At 35.6% G+C, this 20,835-nt stretch overlaps 1 protein-coding gene across 14 annotated transcripts in view; it reads left to right on the forward strand.

Annotated features, from left to right (window-relative positions):
• The first annotated feature begins 3,707 nt into the window (after positions 1-3,707).
• Positions 3,708-20,835, forward strand: part of LOC119505784 (ral guanine nucleotide dissociation stimulator-like) — a 94,981-nt gene continuing 77,853 nt past the window's right edge. For 9 of the 14 annotated variants that reach the window (XM_037798704.1, XM_037798707.1, XM_037798705.1 and 6 more), the window contains exons 1-2: positions 6,766-11,089; positions 11,342-11,416. The gene's annotated coding sequence lies outside the window, so the exon portion shown is untranslated. Of the gene's footprint in view, positions 3,755-6,765; positions 11,090-11,341; positions 11,417-20,835 lie in introns of those variants that run through there. The other 5 variants (XM_037798708.1, XM_037798710.1, XM_037798712.1 and 2 more) reach the window with 5 other exon arrangements.

A 20,835-nucleotide genomic window follows, 5' to 3' on the forward strand; every position in this document is an offset into this window, starting at 1 on the left:
TTGGGGTCCTTGGCTTTTCAGATATGAAGTCCTTCTACTTGCCAGAAAGACCAAGTGATGCAAGAAAGACCCAGCAATTACATGAGAGAGGGAAAAGCCCAGGGTCCCAGATCTCAGCAGAGCCCAGTCTCCAGGTGACCCGCTGGTTCATAGGGACATATGAGTGCCCGCTTGCTAGTGCCACAGAAGGAGTGCTGAGCTGAGCCAAGCTTCCTCAGTAGAGTCATGAGCAAAGATAATGGTTGTTATTTGGAACTACTAACATCTGAGGTGGTTTATTATATGCAATAGACAACCAAAATAGCTACCATGTGGTATTTTAATTTAAGCACAAACCTTATGTATGAATTGTAAACTGCATGTGGTCTTTAGTGACATGGTGTGAAAGAACTGGGGAGTTGTGGATTCTCAGTCTGGTCAATGAAGACCTTCCCCCTCTCTAACAGAGCCATGTCCTCACTCATTTAGGCCTTTCAAAGAAAGAACTCTCTGGTTGCTTGTCTGTTGCAACCTGACGGAATAGGATATTCCCCCACAGAGCCAGCTACTACTGTTTCAGCCACGAGAACCTACTGAAAGGACTGCTGTTTTTCCCTTGAGCAGGCATAGCAGATTCAGTATTCCCTAGGGATCATTAGGCTGCTCACTTTCCACATATCTTGCCTGGAGTGACAAAAACCACTGCTCTCCAAGCAAAGAACACTACTTTTTACTCCCCGCTGGGTCTTGGTCAACAAGAGTTGTCATTAAAACATCATATTTCAAAAATCCTTGGAGAATTAATGGTAAATTTAAGTGGGCATCGACTCAGAAGGGGTTTTTAGAAGCAATACAATTTTAGAAGAAAATAATGGAAGTCACATAAAGGCACTTTGGAGCATGAGCTTTCTCCCACATTGAAAACACCACATAAGGAAGAAAAACACAACAATATGAAATCATGTAGATTTGCAGTAGGCGGAACATTTTTGTTTTCTTGAGCCCCTCCACAGTTGCCTAGGTAGTGATGAAGATGAGAGCATTTAACCCAACCATAACTGGAAAATGGAAGTTAGCAGCAGAAATAGGCAATGCACTAACCATAGGGGGTAAATAGATGCTTACTTAAAATGTGTGTGTGTGTGTGTGTGTGTGTGTGTGTGTGTGTGTGTTAATGGAGATGCAATGAAAGTATTCCTCAGTGTCTCTTTTTCTAGAAATCTGTGGTTATTAATGCAGAAAATATGATTCTTACATTAATATTCAAAATTCAGTGGAAATTCATGAAATTTTTATAACTTTTCAAAAAAATGTCTAGTTGAGATTTAGCATAAGAAAAGTACAAATAAATAGATAAATAAAATAAATAAATAATAAATAAAACTTTTTAAAAGTTTCTTTCAAGGTTATTTTCAGATTTTCTTTGTAGAGTGAAATATGAATAATAGGTACACATTTGGTAAACCCCTGGGCTGTGCAGATTAAAATATGTCTTTATGCAAAAGAGAGGCAGCTAAGGGGGAAAAAACATCATTAAATATTTTTAAAAACTTAGGTTTAAAAAGACAGATTGAACAACTTGTTGAGTGACTCATGGTAAGATGATTACCACACACTTGATAAAAGCAAATATTTAACATTCGGATCATTTATTTGCCCATGTCATTATATCTATAATGGTGACATTTTAATTTCCAAAGTACTTGATGATATGTAAATATGTAGTTTGGCATGAGGTCTTTTTTCTTAACATGCACCCCTTTGTTTTAGGAAAAATAAAATGTGAAGTGTGTGCCTAGCATTCCCTTACCCCCTGACAGGCTCAACTGTGGGAATGGTAGCTCACATCAGGTCCACTGCACACTTTCTTTTAGAGTGTTTTTAACAGGATGGTTAAATAGTCACAGTAATCTATTTAGGCCACTGTGTAATGAGATGGGAAATGGTTTTGAAAGCTGGTTCCGTATCTGTGTAAATTGTCTTGGCTGGGGAAGGTGCAAGTCAAAATCTTGAGTACAGGATTGAATTGTTATATTCTGTCAGGGACAAACAAAGGACACCAGGGCTGAGTGTAAAAGACAAGGCAGTGCAAATACATCATTGTTCTTAAAGTCAGCTTATTTAGCAGATGTTGTTTGAAGACAAACACAGTAAATGAATTTAAGGAGAAAACTGTACATACTTTTATTACACATGCCTGATTTCTATTAGTCATACATTTAAAGCATTTATTGAGATACTTATTATGTGCCAGACATTGTTCTGCAAAGTGAAAATGAAATTTTAGATTTGGAAGAATAAAAGATTTGTTCTTAATGACTAATTACCATTTGAAATTCAATCCATAAAGCAGGATTAAAATTTATAGTATTAGTGGAAATATAAAGGGCATCATCATCAATCACCTCTATTCTTGGTTCAGAGGTTTTTTCCCTCAAAATGAAATTTTTTTCCATTTTTTTTTTTTTGGTTAATGATTTGGGAGGAGGAACAGAAGCAAACCTGATTTGTGTTCTTTTGTAGATAGCCAATATTTGCAGTATGCAAATATTTTTCCCCTGTGGTTCAAATATTGTTACAAAATAAATCATACAACCCGGAATCAGAGATCCTTTCAGCTCATCAGACGACACTAGTAAATTGACTTCTAAAGAAGTTAAGGTTAGCACCGTATTTCCATCAACAATAACTTAAAAGCATTTTCACGTGCTACATCTCAAAGGCACATTTTTAGAATCTTTCTTTAGTAATTACTCTGTTATGGCTTGTAAAGTAGTGTGTAAAATGCTGCTATTTATATTCAAGTATTTATATGTGTCTGGGTTCTCAAAATATGTAATGATGCCAAAACAGAACAGACAAATTATCTGGATGATAAATCTGATGTACTGTGTCAGCTCCCTTCAATTCAGCACAATTTCCTAAAATTGGTAAGACTTTGCAATGTTCTTATTACATTAACTGAGACAGATAAGTAATTTTTCCCTGATGATAAATAATTTACAATAATTTGATAATAAAACAACACATATATAATGAAGTAGAGGGAAAGTTTACATGATTTTTTAAAAAATACATGAGATCTGGCCGGCTGTTTTGGGATATGGTTTTTTTTTTTTTTTTGAGCCAAAGAAGCATGGGTTTTTATTAGATCAAAGGGAGCTGGAGACAGTAATGTTAAGGATGTTGGCACATGGTGATTGGCTAGTATACATTCAAACTAGGGATTGCAAGTTTGCTATTCCTGCTGATTGGTCCTTTATTTTTTTTTTTTTTTTTTTTTTTTTTTTTTTTTTCTGGGCAAACAGCGGGCTTGTTACTGTCACAGGAGGGCGCGTCCCTGGCGAGATGGCTGTGTCGGCCGAGGCTCCGGGGCCAGGTTGTTCACTCCCTTAGTGCGGTGCTTCTGGGGGGCAGGGCGGTCGCAGCAGCAGCAGCAGCTGCAGAGAACCTGGGATCATATTTTAATTATCTTTTGCCATTGGGCTCTTTGTTGTCAAAACTTTGAGAACTGGTTTAATTAAGATCGCCAGGCAGTTATCGCAATTAATTCAGTTGTCAGCTGTACATAACTTGCCTCAATTTACCTTTGCTGTAGTGGGGTTGAAACTGCCCCTTTTGCCTTTGGTGTTTTATTCCTTGCAAGTACAGAATTAAACTCACAGATGAAAATGAGTTGCTCCTGGGTCAGTGAATTGAGGTCTTTTTCAATCCACCTGACTTTTTCACAGGTTTTGTGCAGTGCACCAGAGGGACTCACTGCAGAGGTGGATGGGTAAGTGTTCATTTGACTCTATCATTCAACTTTTGTTACCATTGCCAGATGGTATTTGATTACATAGATCATAAAGAATAATTGATGTGTAATCATGAACTTAATGCCTTTTTACCCTTATTGTGCATGGGACACAAAAATTGTTATTTCCATCATAACATAAAAATTAGAAGTACTAAGGCGAGAAATGTCTTTTTCCTGCTTTGAATTAGAATGAGGGATTGAAAAGAACACAGGAATGTTCATAGAGTCCATTCAAACATCTCTAAAGATTATTTTCCTGTTATAGATGTGTTTCAAAGTCTGTTGATACTCTCTGGATTGGTACAAAACAGGAGATTAAGAGGATGATGAAGTAGCAAAGAGCTTGCTAATTTCCTTCTTTTATTTTCCTCTCCAAAAGGATACTTGATACTCTATTCTCCCTCCAAACATCTCTCCTATGTCAAAAAACATTTTTTTTTAAATGTCTTCCAAGAGATGGCTCCTGGTATTGATACACGATGATGAATCAGACATGCCCCTTATTCTCCAAGCCTGGAATCTAGTTGGGGAAGACAGACATTGTAAACACACAGGTTCAATAGATGAAAGAGGCATGTTCATGGTGCAGCATTATGTTAGGGTGGTTAATTCTACCTGGACCTGAGAGCTGAACAGGCTCTTTATAGAGCAGTGATATCCCAAAGAACTTTCCTCAATGATGGAATGTTGTCTATTTGCATTGTCCAATATGGTAACCACTAGCCACATGTGGCTACTGAGTATTTCAAAAGTGGTCAGCATGCAAGAGGAACTAATGTTTAATTTTGTTTAATCTTAATTAATGTAAATTTAAATTTAACTGTCAGTGTGGAGTTTAGTGATGGAGGGCTGTGCTTGGAGTGCTTTTAGTCTTTCTTCTTATTTATTATATTTTTATCCTGTAAGTATGGGTCTGTGGCCTGGATAAAGTCCTAAGATAGAAGGAAAAGAGCTCACTTCTCTTTAAAGCTCCACCCTCTGTTATACTTGGGGAAAAGGAGATTTGACTCACTTCTACACTGAAGCTCACTCCTCTTAACTCACTTCGGTTTCTGGTGGTTTAAATCAGACACCTGGAATGCTGACTTCCATTGGCACTGCCAGGCCAGGGTCCAACAAGGAATGGTTTCAGGATTCCTTAGTTTTCTACAGCACCATGATTGCAATTCTCTTTGGGATCATAGATTTTATGAAAGTTTGGAATCATTGGAGGGAATTTAATCTACAGAGAGAGGAAAAATCCCTGCAAATGTGAAATTCTATATTAATTTTGACTTTTCTTAGAATCCAGTTCAAAATTCACATCTTTAGTTATTTAAATCATTAATGACAGTGAATATGAGTGTCTGCTACTCTCTACACCACTGTCAACATTTGAGATTATACTTAGTTTTTAACTTTGCCATTTACGTGAAGAAAAAGCATTTGATTGTCATCATTCAATTTTTTTGATTACTTGTGAGAATAAAAAACTTATCTCTAGGCTCATTGGACTTTTGTGAAATTTTCTCAAGTTTTTGTCTATTTTTCAATTTGTGGATCTTTTTAAATTGTAAGAACTTTGGAATTTTGAGATTTAAAATACTCTGTCATTATGTCACAAATATATTTACATTTTTTGCTGACATTTTGTAATGGTGCATTTTGGGGGATAAAATATTTATAACTTTATATAGTGTGGTCTATCTTTTTTTTTTTTCTGGCTCTGTTGTTATCCTTAACCATGTTGTATTATACTAAGATGAGATTCCTTTTCAATAACACTTTCTTCCAGAAATGGTTTCATTTTTTATGTTTAAAGTTTTAATTTATCGGGCACTTAGTATTATGTATGATGTGCATTACAAATCTAATGTTACTTTTCTCTCCAAATGGCTAGCCATTTGTCCCCAAAGCATTCATTAAAATATCCATCATATTCTCCCATCTGATATAAAATGTCACCTTTATCATAAGCTAAGTTTATTATATTCTTGGTTAGTTTTTGTGTTTTGTATCTTGCTTCATTGATCTGCCTTTTTATTCCTGCACCAGATACCACCATGTGTTCTTGATTTAACATTTCTCAGTCAGTGTCAAGAATGAGATCATGTCCTTTCTTTCACACCTCTTTAAGATAAGTAGTTCATATTGGCTTTATTTTTTTCCCATGTCCTCTTTTCTGCTCTCTCCTCACAGATACTTCAATATCATTTTTGATATAATATTAATTTTATCTTCAGAGTTTTGTTACATTGCTTTATGTCATTCAAGATTAATTTTGGCATTTACTTTAAGTTTAACAACTAGATTGAAAATAATTATATTTATGTATATATACATAAATATATATGTATGTATGCATGTAAATATATATATTTACTATGCGTCAGTGTTTGTCACACATTCTTTAACACTACAAATTCCCCATTATTGAGTTTATAATTTTATTTATTTTCCTATTTACATCTTTGCTTTTTTTTCAAAAATGGTACATGAGAGGAATACATTTTTAGTATTCCCTTTTCTAGAAGACTTTCCTGTTTTCTTTTTACATGTGAAATGTAGCTTGGTTTCATATAATATTTACAGTTATTTTTCTTCAGAACTGGAGACATTTTACCATATACATCTCTAATTTGGTGATGCAATAAAGAATGTGGAAGTAAAGTTGATATGTATTCTTTTATAGATAACCCATGTTCCCTTTCTTCCTGGTTTCCTTTCTGGTTTAAATATTGTTCTAGGATTTACCTGTATGTAGTCTATTTTTTAAATGACTTAACTTGAGGTATGATAAAACCTTACATTTTTTATTGATATATCTTTAACTGAAGAAATTTTTATTTATATCTTTGATTATACCTTCTGTTCTTTGTTTCTCTTAATAATACCAAATTACCTTTATTTTGGCTTTCCTTTTGTTTTCCTTATTTTAGCATTTATTTAATTATTTCTTCATTTGCACTGTTATTTTATCTACATTATGAGAGTATCAAAATTGCAAATTGCATGACAAATTCAACACCGTGTAGAATCAATTATTTGTTGACTGTCATTAATATGTACTTTAATTCTCCTTGTATACTTTTTATAAAAATGTGTTACATAATTCCAATGTTTTCTATACTTTCACATTTGAAATGTAGCATCAGCTAAAACTCTTGAATAACAATATGGTGAAAATATTTTACCCTCTAAAGTAATAGCAATTGCATATTTCTATATAACTTGACTGTCAGAATACTGGAAACAGGTTTGTTGTTTCTTTGATTTTTGCTTGTCTTAGGAACTTAATTCGATCCTAGATACAACACAGTTGCTTTTGCCCTGTTTATTAAAATGTTTTCCCTTTAAGAATATTCTCAGTTTTTATCTGCCTATTTGTAATAATCATTGAATTTGAAAATGACTTTATAAGCTAATGACATTTTTTTCATTTTTTGCATGTTTGCATGTTTTGCTTTCTTTAGAACTTGCTATTTTTCTACATTAGTTGGTGAGAACACAGGCTTAGCTGGATGTCCTGACTGTGCAGCTAACCTGATATTCAGCCTTGTTGAAGCTATATAGCTGCTCTGTGACTTAGTTTTCTCATCTGCAAGTGGGGGTATTAGCAGTATCTAACTTTTTGTGTTATTTTGTGAATTAAAAGAGCATAAATATGCATAAATATGGAGAATAGGGCCTCATACAATTTAAGCACTCACTAGATGTTGGCCTTGATAATTTTCTGCATATATTTAATGAGATTCTCTCATTCTTCCACTCAGAAGAGACTGCTGAGCACATACTCTGCTTCAGGCTTTATCCCAGGCACTAGATGCAGAACATGAACAGCAACAGCAACAACAAAAAATAGACATTTCTGTCCTCATGGAGCTTATTTATATTTTAGAGGCAAAAAGAAGAATAAGAAACATGAATAAAATACAGTTAGAATTCCTGCAAGGCTCTCAGTTTGGTCACAGATAGTAGAGAGAAATGGATTCTGTTTGGAATTATTAGAGAGAACATTATCTTGAAGGGTAAGAATTCAATCACAGGCACTATTGTCACAGATTGCTTTGTCTCTAGTTTTCTGCACAGCTGTTTAAAACCTAGATCCCTAAACGCTGGAGACTCTTCCCAATGTTATATCATAATGGGATGTTTTCTTTGGTGAGTTTAGAGGAGGCTGTGGTGGAACCTATGAGAATTATTATCTGGAAAAGAGGCCCCTGGAGCACTCTGTTGGACATTGCTCACCATGGTATGGTTGCCTAACAAGCAGAATGGAGGGTTTAGTCTCCCTTGGAGGACATTCAGGAAAAGACCATGTGCTCAGGAATTAGGGGAATGGCTAGCTCTCTGTAACCTACAAACCTGGGGGACACCATCCCTATGTAGGCTCTCAAAGGAGAAGTGAAAGGCCCCAGGCATTTGAAAGCAACTTAAATGGCCATTTTTTCCCATGAGTTATTTTCAATGAATGTTTTTTAACATGTCCATTTTTTGAAATGAAGCCATTAGCAAGGCTATAGGTGATAGGAGAGGATGCCACTGGTAATCAATAAGGGGAGATGCTTGTATTCTAATTAACTGAGGGTGTGTTAATTTTCCTTATAATAATCATCTATCTGGTAATTGCTAATCAGAGGACTTGGGATCATGTCTCTCTGTCAATTGCTCAGGTAAAGTTACTTGGATCAGAAGGACAACCAACTGCTGATATTAGCTTCATTTGCACTGTCCTGCATCAGGTGAATAGTGAAGATTAAACTTATCCTAATATTCACATCATTTTCAGACACTGCAACAAATTTCCTGATGCATCCACTGTGATTTAGAGCTTAGCAAATGGGAGTTCTGCCAACACCGAGCAGCATGTTTTATGATTGGGTTAAAGCTAAGATGATTTCAAGTCTGGTTTTATTTTGTGTCCTATAAGATTATAACTTCCTGGGTTAGTAAAATATAAGCAACAGTTCCAGAAATTATGGCCCGTTCCATTCAACACAGGCGCTCAGAAAGGCAATTGCCTTTACAATCTTTATGTAATCCAGTAAAGGAAAGAAATGTAAGATAGCAGCAGAGTTTAAAGGAAAATATGTGACCTTACACATTTATATCTGTCTTCATTCACTCCAAAACATTCACAGTACTCAAAATCTCCAAAATATGACACAAGCAGATGCATAAATTATTGAAATAGATGTAGTGATACATTCAACAGAGATGGGTTCAAGGTATTGTAGGAATTTAGAGGAAAGGATGAAGCAAATTTGGTAGAGGGAAGAAGGCAAGGAAGGCTTAAGGACAAGGGGATATTTGGACTATATTTTGAAAGATAAAGACTATTAAAATATATTTAATATAATATGTGTATATATGTATACACACATATATAATGAATATGCTAACAAAGTTATGTGGGGGGGATTAAATTTTTAAGATTTGCATTATTTCTTTTTGCTTGTATGTAGTTTGCAAGTCTTTTTTTAAAATTACACTGAGATGAGTACTTAGTTTTTGAGAAGGTAGAAAAGAGCATTTCAGATAGAGGGATCATCATATCCATATTATCCAAGGAAATTAATATTATGCTCCTTTGGGAAAACCAAGAGAACCCTGATGAAGCTGGGTAATAGGGTTCATGTGAAGTGAATACAGTCTCAATAGATTAACTAATTGTTTGGAAGAGCTTTCGCCACATCTCCAACCTTGGACAGGTAGATGTGATGGGGGAAGGGCATGAATCACTCAACCTCCTCTTCATTTGAACAAAACATGTGGGAACATCAATTAAAATAAACTTAGAAATGTCATAACACAAATTTCCTTTGGAATGCTAAAGAAGAAAATTTAAGGGATGGTTTCTTTTAGATGGTATAATTACAATCAAATGCCTTTTAAAATTGTCACTATCAGAATAGGAAATGATCTAACTTTGAATTTTCAAAGTTCTTTTACATAATTTGGCTTGTTTCATCATCACTACAACTATAATGGAAGAAACCTATAAGAAACGCTAACTATCCAGAGGTAGTTTTGGGTTTACACACAGTGTCTTATATTTATAACGTTACTCATTATTACATTATAATTTGTCAGATTTATGTGATATCCTATGTGTAACCAGTTGTAAGTTGGTAAACCAGCTCTCAAAAGCAAGAAAGCAAACAAAAACCCTGATTTGTATTATTTGCTGATTTCCCTGGTATATATATTCCCACCAGGGCCAGTGTCAAGCTATCAACAGTTCAACAACTAGCTAATAAAATTTCTGAATAGTTAACAATTGGCTCTCCTGAGCTGGTATGAGCTGGCTCCAACATAGCTTTGTATGGAGGCACATATTAGTGGCAGTATTATTCATAATAAATAACATTATTGGAGTGCCCACTGTGTGCCAGACACTGTGCTGAGAGCTTCGTAGACTTCTTTTTGTATATATATCTCACAGCCCAATGAAGAAGGAGTTATTACTGTCTCCATTTTTAGATGAGGAACTGTGGTTTAAGAGTGGTTAAGTAACTGACCACAAGTTATACAATAAGTTATATATTAAAAAGGCAGAGTCAGGATTTGAATTGACTGTAGGGAAATATTGGCCAATTACTATAAACTTTTCCTGTATACAAGATCACATACAGGACAGAAGTGTTAAGAGCAACTTGTCTTGTGTGTGTGGGGGGGGAGGTGTGGTTGTTTATAAGAAGGGGGAAAAGAAAGAAGGAAGGAAGGAAGGATAAAAGGAAGGAGGGAGGGAGGCAAAAAACAAGACAAAACTCTCAGCTTTGCTAGCCTAACTATGTACACAAAGAGATTCAAGAGGTATATGGTGAGAGGATTTGTAAATTGTCCATTGATGAGCCTGACCCATCCCTTATAGGAAGAAATGAAACAACAAAGGCCATATCCTTCAAGGCATCTGTGGCAACCCGTGGCCTGAGCAAAGCAGGCCTGCAGATCTTTGGTGCACAGCAGTCTGCATGCCCTAGGCAACTAAATGTTTAACTTATTGTCTTTGTAAGCCAGTAAGGAGAAAAAGGGTAAATTGACCTTCAAATGTAACTTTATGCAAGCAGGCAGGAAGTGAGAGGCTCTTAGTCTCACAAAAAGAGCAAAATGTAATTGTTCAAGTGTTATTCTAGTCCTTCCTGCACCACCCCCCAGGTCAGAGTGACCTATTCCTGCATCTATGTTCCCCCCACCCTTAGGAAGGCCTTTGTCTTAAACCCTTACAAAAGACTTCCTGTCCTTTTTGTGTCACTTGGTCATCTTCCCTGTGAACGCGATGCCTCCCTGGCCTGAGAGAGCCGTCATGACCGCTCCACGACTTCTCACCCTGTAAGTAAGCCCTGAATAAAAGTTCGTGTATCAGAAAATGCTCGTTGTCTTCTTTGGCCTTTGGACTGGCATGGCCCACTTGGGCTGCGACAGCATCATAACTCCTGATTCAGCCTGGTGGGTGGGGCTGTTTTGGTGGTAGAGGTCTGTGCACGGAGAGGGGGTTCATCCCTAGGTTTCTGGATATAAGAGAGTTTACCTGTTGTGTTATTGATCTCTGACCTTGCTCTTTGTTTCCTCCCTTCAATAAAGAAGGATCTTGAAGGATGGAATGAAATTTTCCCCGCCTCATCTTATTACTTGTTTCTGCATTAAGGAGAGTCTGAGGTATGTGGAGCCTCCCTGGTGATAATCCCAGACTGAAGTCAGGGGATGGTGTTAGCAGTAGCATAAACCATATTTCTTATTGTGATAACTTCATCCCAATTCCCACTACCCAACTTCTGCTTTAAGAGCCAGGTATTAAGCATGTTTAATGAGAGCAGCTCACACAGGTTAGGAAGGAAATTAGGGTCTTAGCAAGGGGCTGAGAGCTGTAGCTCTTCATCAGTGATTCATATCTACCCTGGGGTTGCAGCAATCTGTTATAAAGTGCTGTGAGTTAGAGAGCCAGCTGTATCATCCTCTTTTCTCTGAGGAGACTATTGAGGTCTGGAGAAGTTAAATAACTTTTACAAGGTCACATATTAAAAAAATGTCAAAGTGGTACTGAATCCTACAGTCTTTAATTCCAAATCACAGTCTTCATCCATAAAACTATCCTGGCTCATGGGAAACCACTGAAAATTAAATAGAGGATACACTACTGAAAAATTGTTATTGATCCCTGGTATACTTTTTACCCAAGGAAAACGGGGCTGGAAGTGAAACTGGTTCAGATCAGCTGTGGCATGATTTAGTGACATTTTTGTTAGCTGATGTGCTTCTCTCTACTACATTGTTATTTATTTATTTGACAAACACTACTGTGTGCCAGCTTCTGTCTCAGGAGCTGATGATCAGAACTAGAACAACTCCATATTTTAGAGGGAGCTACCTCCAACAACCACAGAATAATAGCAGTTGTAAAATAGGTAAATTTACAAAGGGAGTACATAGAGAGAATAAGCTAGCTCTGCCTTGCAGGTTTGTAAAATGGTTCCACACAAGCTGTGAGATTAGAGCTGGAACTTAGATGAGGGAGTATCTTTAGGTAGGAAGAGAGAACACTTCAGAAGCAGTTTAAATAAGGCATGAATGGGCACATGGCTGGAGGATAGAATTCCCATGGGGAAGACTAGGAGGGGAGGCTGGAGAGTTGGTCTGGTTTGGAAGAGGCTTTTGTAGCATACTAAGGAGTCTAACATTAATTTGTAAGCAATGAAGAGGAGAATAAAGTCATCAAATTTAATTTTGACCAAAATTAAATCATGGACAGGTGGGCTGGAGTAGAGAAATATTTGAAACATAGAAGCTAATGTATTACATTCTTCTACAATTTTTCCAGAGAGAAAAGATGGTGGCTCACATACAACACCACTAGTGGGGATGGAAGGGAGGGCAAGCATTAGCAAGACTTCCCTGAGGTGACTTGACAGGCTTATTGACCAAATGTTTGTGAACTTGGAGGAAGAAATAGAAATAGACAATGATAACAGCTTCTAAAACTGGAAAAATATGTTTCTACAATCAAAAAATGGTAAAAATGAAAACTTGTATCCTCATCTGAAGATGTGAGGCCAAGACACAGCATAGAGAGATACAAGTTTTACCTTTGCTTAGTGTCTTAAAATCACATTTTATTGCATAAATGTCTCGATTAATAAGGTACTTCAAATAAATCTAAGTTAACTCAAATATTTTACATTAATATTTATAATATGAAGTTAAATTATCAAATTGCATGTTTATGTGGACTCTGAGCAGCAAGTGGGATCCAATATGTAATTAACTTAATGATTCAACTATTAAATAAACCCCCATTAGTTAAAGAACAAAGAAAGATCAATGACTTAATGCTGTGAGGTTCTTTTTTTTACCTTTTACTTTGAAATTACTATAATTATGGGAGACTATCTGAAATCCTAGGCTCTATTTCTTCATAAATGAAAAACTATAAAGCAGGAAAAATGAATAACTATGCCGTATCTGTCTAAACAATTCAGGAGATGCCCTCCCCCACCATCCTCCACCTCTTCCTTTGGTCTAGATTACACAGAAAATGAAACAACTTTGCTTTAATCTTCTGCCCACATTATCTGCCTCCAGAGTCAACACTTGTAAACACTTTCAGTTACATATCTTGAACAGATTGGTGGGGAAGAGTGATGAAAATTGTGCAGTGACTTTGTTTAATCAGCAAAGTTTGTGGATGCATTTTATTCTACAATTAAGCCAGATCCGGGATATTCTCTGTTTAACGGAAAGAAGACTGGTTCAGGAAGCAAAACATCTAGGTTTTAATAACAGCTCCCTTGCTAATTAGCCTAAGAACTTCGTAGAGGTAAAAGCTGTCTGAATCTTAATTACCTCATGTATAAATTATGAATACAGATGCCTGCCTTACCAACTATATGGAGATTTTGCATGTCAAAGTCATCGTATATGAAAGGATGTGGAATTCAAACACTGCAAGTGTGGAGCTGTTACAATCAGAACAGTGAACCAGCAACTCAGGGTATCCAAGCTGTTGAGAGGAGTAATTGCAGCCAGGCTCTTGTTTCTGCACTTGCCACTTTTCTTTTTCTTGTCTGACCTCTGTCATCGACTCTGCATAGTTTCAAACTTAATTTAGGTTGGAAAAGCAGTAGACTGAAAGTCTGCCCTCTTCCCACCCTTCCAGATTGAAGATTTACTCTTTTGTCTCTGCAGTCTTTTAGAAACTTTGTGCTTTCTGAGGAAAATAACTATTTGGACTAGCTTGCTTATGATTTTATTATAGCAGTCAAGTCTAGCATGAAAAGAATATAAATACTTTAAATAATAAAAATGTTAACTGTTGAGTACTTTCTCTGTGCCAGGAACTAAGTGTTTTAATATATTATATATTAATATTTAATAAATTTTGTAGTAGGTTAGGTTATTGTTGAGGAATAGTCACTCCCTATTTCCCAAATCCATGGGTGGAGTTCATTTCTCTCCCCCCACCCTTTTTTTTTTTTTAAATAGGGATCACAGATTTAAAACCATATTTATAAATCTTCCTTGTTTCTCATTTGGGAGATGCCAGAGGGGCACCTGCTTCATCCCCGAAGCAGTCAACGTGGTGCCCAAACTGCTGCTCGGATTTAATGGAACAGCCACTGAAGGGTGACCTGTCAGGTGTCTCCCAGCTTTGGCATTATAGGACTTCTGCTTATCTAACACCAGGGGACACATGAGCCATGGTGAGGACACATCATAGCTGAGAACTGTCCCCCAGCAGGATCCCCACTAAGTCCCGATATGTACAGTATATTTCTCTGTGTTATGCCTTGGGGATTGGTGCCATTGTTGGCTGGGTCCAACAGAACATTGGCAGGTGTGATGTGACTGAAGGCCTGCAAAGTGCTTCCATGATTGGGCTTGTTCTCTTGCCCTTCTGTTATGCCAAAAGAATACATGTCCAGGGAAGCCTGCCGGTCCCAAAAGAAAGACAAGACATACAAATAGCAGAGACACCCTAAATGATCCATCCCCAGCTGGGTCTAGCATGATCAGTCAGCCCCCAGCTGACCACAGAAATGTGAGCTAAATAAATGTTTATTATATGGTACATCATTGAGATTTTGTGGTTGGTTGTTACAAATTATTATTTTATCCACCTTGGATAAAAGAGTAAGATACTCTTATTATCTACATTTAATAGTTGAGGAAATTGGGACACAGGGAGATTAAGTAACTTGCATAAAATGGTGCTGCTAGCAATGAACAAAGCTAGAATTTGAACCTAAGTAATTGGCTGCAGTACTCATAAAGATTGCACAATTAGTGCACAATATTTGGATTCCATTCTTCTTATTGTGTGTATAAGAACTCAAGAAGTACAACAGATATTGGCTGATTTTACTTATTTCTTATTTTTTGAACTCTTGGGCTGATACAAATTTACCAAGATGTAGAACAAGGCTGAAGAGTGGGGAGCAGTTGCTTATTATGAGCAGAATGTTCAACTAGATGAACTTAAATGTTTGGAAATGAACAGAAGTGACAGTAGCACATTGTGAGAATAACTAACAGTGCTGAATGGTGTGTGAATGAGGTGGAAAGGGGAAGCTCAGAGTCATGTATGTCACCAGAAGGAAAGTTGGAGGTTAAAAGATGGGAATGTGTAAAACAGTAAACTTTGTGGTGGGCAATGTTCAAGATTAACTGTACAAATAGTAGAAATCTCTTTCATGAACCAGAACAAATGTATGACACTACAACTAGAAGTTAATAATAGAGGGGCAAATAGGGAAAAAATAGATACCTATTGGAAACTATATATACAGTTAGTAGTATTTGAACGTTCTTTTCATAAACAGTAACAAATGTACTATACCAATACTACGAGTCAACAATGGAGGGGGGCTGGCTAGGGATATGGGAGGATTTGAGTTTCCTTTTTTTTTTTTTTTCCTTTATCTTTCTTTTCTGGAGTAATGAAAATGTTCTAAAAATTGAACAAAAATTAATTGTGGTGGTGGATGCACAGCTATATGATGGTACTAGGGGCAATTGATTGTACACTTTGAATCTTTGGATAATTGTATGGTATATGAACAATCACAATTAAAAAAAATTCCCAAAAGAATATTGATAACCAAGACTGATATCACAGGATTAGTAGAACAGTGACAATATGAATGTGTTAATATATAATTAGCAAATGGATTAATGTAATTAAATAGTATATTATTATTTTAATATTGGATATTCTTCTATCAGTAGCATACTCTGGATTACTGTAAGTTTACACTTTATACTATAATTTTTGTTAAATTCAAGTCCAGTCTCCTCCTTGTTTTAATTTGTCTTCACTATCCATATCTATTATTCATCCTTGGAACCTTTTGAGTTAATTAGTCACTATCCACTTTACTTGCTCCTTCAGAAAAGGAAAGCATGGGACTTTTATTGCAATTTCAATATAATTTTTAATTAACTTGGGAAAATCTTTATGATATTGCAATTCCCCATTCAGAAACATAATGACTTGATGTATGTTCTTTAAGTGAAGTTATACAGTTTTCTTCAACAAAGTTTCACAGCATTTTTATAAAATTTAAGTTATTGCCTTCATTTGAAGTATATCTGCCACCATTCTGGTTCATTGTGTTATGCTGCTCTTTATTCCTGGTGTATAGAAATGTAACTCATGCCTCTCTATTGGACTTACAACTCTGGTGACGAACCTTCCTCCCAATTTACCTGAGATCTGAGATAGTGCCAGTTTGCAGCTGTTGTCCCAGGGATAGTGTCAAAGCAGCCCTTCTCATCTTAAAAATATCACAATTTGAATAATAAGGTAGCCACCTTTTTTATAACCAGCATATTATTGTCAATTTACTTCCTTGATTTTTCCATTAAATATCATAGTTCACCTTTATTTCTTTATTCTGTCTTAATAGATTGGGTCTATTATACAAACATTTTCTGATTTATTTTATTATTTATTTTTATATTTATTGAGTCTATACTTTTTTCCCCTAGAGTTATTTAGCCATAAGATTTTAAATTTATCAAATGTATTGCTTGTTTATTTCAATTCTGTTTTCTCATATTTGATTTTGAAAACATTTAATGCTGAATTCACCCTTGATTTAATCTTGATTGTATCCCATATGTTTTGAAAAGTTATTCTATTTCTCCAGAAATAAAAAGTCAAATTAAAGCAGAGATAATTATTTCTTATGTGTCAAATTGGATAATATTAAACAAATGAAAAAAGAACAATATGGGGTAATTGCCATTCAATCAATTCTAATGAAACTTTGAAATCTATAGTAAAAGTTTTTAACCTGAGTTTTTCTTAAGGAAATAGAGGAATATCAGAGAAATGTGGTATATTTTCTAGTATGAAATATCTTATCATTTTGTTCTGCCTTCTCAAATGAAAGACAACTTAGCTGATAAGTAATTTAAGAATTAACAACTTTTTTTACCCTTAAAGTTATGGAGAAATTCTTAAGTAGGCTTTGGTATTTATTATTAAGTTTTGGTTTGGCAGTAAGTAACCAGTTTTGTTTTTGTTGATTTTTCTCTTAATCCCCAGATACTTTTTGATGTTTTCAAATTCTTATCAGATTTGCCTAGAATGTATTCAATCATTTTGGTTGGCTTACACCATTTGAAGTTCAAGGACTTTTTCTCGACTTTTCCCCTAGTTTTTCTATTTCCCACATTGTCTCATTCACAGAATATAAATGTGTGTGTGTGTATATATATATGTAGATATGAGTGTATATGTATATATAATATTTAGATTTATAGGACAGTTTCTTCTTCATATTTAACATGTTCTTCAAAATTATCTTTTTGACTTTTCCTTTGCATTCTGAGTATTCTGATATATGTCTTCCCTACATTTTTGCTCTATCAGAATCTGCTTTTATCAATGCTTCCAATACAGATTTTAATATTTATATAATAGTTTTAATATTCTTGCAATCTCATTGTTCTGATTAGCTCCCTTTTACCCCCATACAATATATTTTCTCTTTCTACTCCTATTGTATTTAATCAGTGTCTTCTTTCATTTTATTGATGTTGCCAAATTCCTGAAGTTTTCTTCTGGATTTCTCAGTAAATAATTTCTTAGAAGCACTCATCCTTTTGAGTCTTTGGGATGAAAGTTCCTTTAACTACTGCTCTATTTTCTTTCCATAAGCTTCATTGTTTCTTTTATTGTCCTCTTTAATCATCTTTGAATGAGGCAAGAAATATCCTGACTCAGTTCCTGTGGATTGTTCTCAGATGCCCTCTAATGTCTACCATGATGAAATCTGAGTCTGCGTCTCCAAAGGCCAGTGCAATGTTTGCAATCTACAGTTCCCAGCCTAACTCTCACTTTCTAGCAGCTATTCATGTTGAGTGAATCCTTTGTTCTGAGATGAAATTATCTTCTCTATCCACAGCCTTTTCCTATCCCTGACTGATCTAATAGAAAACAAAAACAGGTTCTTTTAGCTGCCACTACTGCCATAATTTGCTGCATTTCTACTTCAAAACAGATTCTCAACACTATGTCTGGTTCTGTTCAGGAGCTGCAAGTATATTTTTGCTTCTGAACATATTTAAAATGTTGGTCAGGGATATACTTGTCCATTTCCTTCAGAATGGTCACCTTTGTAGCAGAGTGATAGTTATTAATATTTCTGATTAGAACAGACCTTTGTAGCTGTTTCTGAAAGCAGAAAATGGGTGAGAAACAAAGTGACTTACAAGCTTTTTCCTGGCATTCTGTTTTAAGAAGTGGAGTTCGTGTTGCCGTGAAGTAAAACCAAAGATGGTTTTAACCGTGCAATTCCATCTACCCCATGGGTAGTGGAATTTCCTTACAGATTATGGAGTGAAATGTTTTTAAGCCCCAAGTTTAAATTTCCATTTTTTTCTAGGTAACAAAACACACATTAGTGGAAAGATGACAGGGGTTACCTCAGGGACAACTCTATGTTAAACTGAAAGTCTGAGGTTCTTTTTGAGCTACACTATGATTTTGGTATTCTACTAATCTTGTTTTCACTGTGACTACCTGTCCTGTCTTCCATGCTTAATAAACAACTATGCCAAGTGTTAGTCATGAAGTCTCATAAGATAAATATCCACTTATCTCCCCTTAATTGCTCTGGCAGTTTTAGAGACAAAAACATTTAGGGGTTATTTAGGCCACTTTCCTCATTTTGTAAATGAGAAAGAGTTTATCGCTTGTCTAAGGACAAAAAACAATTTAGAATTAAAGCAAGAACTAAAATCCGGGCAGCTGTCACTTAATCCAGCTTGCTTCTAACTTCATCAATTGATTTTCAGTCAGTCATGTAAATTATACTGTGAACTGATTCTGCTTAGCGGTTGAATTTTTAAGAACAAGGAGTTGGGATATACAGGAAGGAAACTCAAGTGATGAGATACATACAACATTACACATAGTGAGAGCATGTTTGGTATTATCTCATCTAATACTAACAACAACCCTTCTTGAAACAATATTTTACCAATCAAAAGAAAAGAAAAATGCTTCACAGAAGCAGTCATTTGTTTAAGGCCACACAACAGGTAAATTCAGCACCTTAACTTTAACCCAAGTCTGGAGGGCGTGCTGAGCTTCAATCCCCATTCTTAGACTGTGTTTACTTTGTGAAGTTACTTGGAATCACTGAGCCTTAGATTCCACATTTGTGAATAAAGAAAGAAAGAAAAAGATTTTGACCTATCTCAAAAAAATTGTTATGAGGCAGAAATTAGAGAATGAATGTGAAAAGTGCTTTAAAAATCATATTGTGCTTTACAGATGTGAGAAATTATTTATATCCTCTTAAAGTAGTCATCACCAGGTTTTGCCATCACATTTAGCACTGAAAGGCAGTCAAGCATTGCAGTTTTCTTCTGACAAGTGAAAGATAACAGCAGGCTAAAATGAATGCTCCCTGATCCCTTTCCACTCGTCCACAGTTGCTGTAAATTGATAATACTCCTCGGAATTTTCCACTGGAGTTTGCTAGCATCAAAAGTCTGATGGACGAGTGAAGCTGTTTGGTCCTAAGCAACATTTATCTGCAGAGGTCCATATCTTTAGCTTACAAAGCTGTAAAAGCCACCTGTCAAGAGAAAGACAGTGAGGTTTTCCTTTACTGCAGAAATAGACTTTGCCCATCCGTGCTGATAGAACACCTGGTGGCCACTGTGAAGTGTGAAAGTGGAGATTTTGCCAAGTCAGGATGGGTGTTTAAAGCAGTTTGCCTTTACCTAAGGGAAAAGGTTTGAATAGTAAGGATTTTGTTTTGGCTCTTTTGTTTACTTTATTTAGGGTTTGCCATCTTAGAGAACATATACCCATTTCTGTCATAAAATAGTAGTTATTTTAAAAAAAATGTTTTCATTTTGTGCAGACCAGTTTAAACATATAATTGAAAAACATTCTTGGAAGTGAGGGAGCTATTTCTAAGTACTAAAAAATTAGGTCTTGTGTATTCTCTAATGTATTTAAATTAATAAACGAGATGAATAATGGGGAAATAGTGAAATAATACTAGAACACATTTTCTACTGTGAAACTTTTTGCAAAATCTTGTGTGGAGAGAAGGACAGGCATTTTACTCATTATAGACAGGTAAGAATACTGAGGCTCAGAGAACTTAGGTGATTTTACTTATTGTCATGCAAATATTGATTGTTAGAGTTAGGATTCAAAGTACATATGTGGAGGGAAGGAAGGAGGAATTTTATATCTGCCACTCTTTTATGTCTTCACAGAATCTTTATTTAAACGAATTCATTGTGAAGTTAGGTATTTCATTTTACTGAATTCTCAGATAATGAATTGGATTCCTTTATGTGTGTCCCTCCCCCACCAAATCTTTAATTTTAGCACTTGAGGAAAGTGTATTAAAGATGAATGTAACAATTTCTTTACCTTTACCTTGATGACTCAGTGTTATAATTTGAAGGTCAGTGGGCTGCAAAATAACTTGTGGAGTGTTGTTTGCTCCTACAGGGAATGGTCTGCTTGAGTGTTTGTATTTTGCCTGCTGTTAGGTTTTCAGTTTTCCTCTTTCCTATATGCCTATTTTAGGAAATGGCATTCATCT

Source organism: Choloepus didactylus, chromosome 10 (assembly GCF_015220235.1).
Source record: "Choloepus didactylus isolate mChoDid1 chromosome 10, mChoDid1.pri, whole genome shotgun sequence".
Taxonomy (NCBI): domain Eukaryota; kingdom Metazoa; phylum Chordata; class Mammalia; order Pilosa; family Megalonychidae; genus Choloepus; species Choloepus didactylus.